At 53.1% G+C, this 1,965-nt stretch overlaps 1 protein-coding gene across 7 annotated transcripts in view; it reads right to left on the bottom strand.

The window, feature by feature from the left end:
• The window catches only part of LTBP2 (latent transforming growth factor beta binding protein 2), a 99,686-nt gene that overhangs the window by 33,518 nt on the left and 64,203 nt on the right, over nt 1-1,965 (bottom strand). The window lies entirely within an intron of this gene.

The following is a 1,965-nucleotide window of genomic DNA, read 5'->3' as shown; positions in this document are numbered from 1 at the left end:
GGTCAGGTGACAGGAGGAGGGCAAAGCTCAGAAATGAAGGGAGAGGAACTTCGTGTCTGCCCTCTCACCTCCAGGGAGATGAAGCGTCAGAAGAGGCTGGAGTGGGTAACATTAGGAAGGGAGAGAAAATAAAGACCACCCAAGGGCCATCTTTGCTTCCCTGTATTCTGGGTCTCTTTCTGGCACTAATAAAGATGTCACCTCAGACATTAAACACACCTGCCTGATAAAGGAATCTTAAGTGGGGGGAGGATGATGGGGAGAAGAAAGGGCTGTATGCTCCTCAAGGCCTTGATTACATGTCTCTGTCACCACGAGGTTTTCCCGAGAGTAGGCTGACAAGTTCTCCTTACTCTGGGTCCCCTCATTCTCTGGGTGTCCCCTCTCAAGTCTCTTACTGTCTCCTCTCCCTGGAGACACTCACTGGGCGGAGGCCTCCCTTCACAAGGGGTGCTCCCTGTGGGTGGTGCTGGAGTCGAGTTCATCCCACGGTCTCCTCAGACAGTTTGCATACTGAGGGCTTCGCCAGCCAGCTATAGGGAGCAGAGCCAGGGCTTGGGGTGGGGTGGCCCACCCAACCCAGGCTGTCATTTTGCCGAGGCCAGTCAGGACTGGTTTTATTCAGCTCTGGTCAGGCCTCCCTGTCCTAGGAAAGCCCCGTCTGGGCCCTGGCGTCAGCTCTGACATGGGGCGGGGGCCTGGGGGCTGCCAGCCTGGGCCTCTGCCAGCTGGAAACCACAGAGGTCACTGGAAACAGCTGTCCGGGCATGCATGCACGCACACGCGGACACGAGGCTGGTATGACTCATGACACATATGTGTTCATGGACGCAGAGACACATTCAAAACTACAAGGGACCCCAGGATTATGGAAAGGCCTTGGGGCCGGGCAGCAGTGCCATTCATGCTCAAGACAGGTCCCCTCAGAAAGGTCTGCAGCTAAGTGACCGGGCTCCTAAGCTCAGGCACTGGAAGAGGCAGCCACTGCTCGGCTGGACATTATTGCTGAGGCACCACACATCCCCCCAAAGTAAACGAAGCAACAGGTGGAACAGAAATGATTAGAGAGAGGGGAAAAAAAAAAAGAAATAGTAGAAAACCTCAAATTGCAAAGCCCCCAAAGAAATGCCTAAAGCCAGAAGTGAAGTAGTAACTGCCTCCATCCCAGTAGCAGGGAACAGATCTGTTTTGTGCATTGGGCCCAGTTCCAGGTTGAGTCATGGACACTGGGCCCTGGGATAGGGCCTGGGGGAAGTTTCTGTTCTGGGCCTGGCCCGTGGACCCTGAGGGTCCCATCTTGCCTCCCAGGGTCCACCATCCCCGGTCCCCGCCAGCACTCACACACACAGCGGCTCCTTGACGGGTCCAGCATGAGGCCAGGCCTGCAGGTGCACAGGTAGCTGCCCCGAGTGTTCACGCACTCCGAGTCCTTGCACAGGCCCAGGGTCAAGCACTCGTTGACATCTGCAGGGTTGGAGAAGATGGCCATGTGCCCGCCCCACCGAGGCCTGATGGAGGGGAAGGGCTGGGGCAGAGATCTTCGAATAATTTCTCCCAATTCAAGGACAACAATAAGGGAGCTGCCATTTATTCTATGTGACCCCTCTCTCTGCTCCTCAGTTTCCTCATCTGTAAAATGGGGATAATAATAGTAACTACCAGTTAGTCTTGGATAGGTGGATCAAATGAGGTAAAAATTTCAAATCACTTCGTCTTATAACTGGTAATAACGATCGTAATATTAAGAGCTAATGTTTATTGAGTGCCTATGACGTGTCAGGTACCATGCCAGGCACTTTACGTATGATACCTCATTTAATTCTCACAAACGATTTTATTAAGTAGGTCCACAAGTCCTCATTTTATAGGTAGGGAAACTGAGGCCTCAAGAGTGACATGCCCAAAGTCACTCAGCTAGTAAGTGACATGCTGGGATACGAACAGGGGAAGCAGATAAGGGGACAA

This window comes from Pteropus vampyrus, unplaced genomic scaffold (assembly GCF_000151845.1).
Source record: "Pteropus vampyrus isolate Shadow unplaced genomic scaffold, Pvam_2.0 Scaffold177, whole genome shotgun sequence".
NCBI classification, from domain to species: domain Eukaryota; kingdom Metazoa; phylum Chordata; class Mammalia; order Chiroptera; family Pteropodidae; genus Pteropus; species Pteropus vampyrus.
Note: the sequence above shows the minus strand (reverse complement) of the source record. Positions and strands in the feature narration are given on the sequence as shown.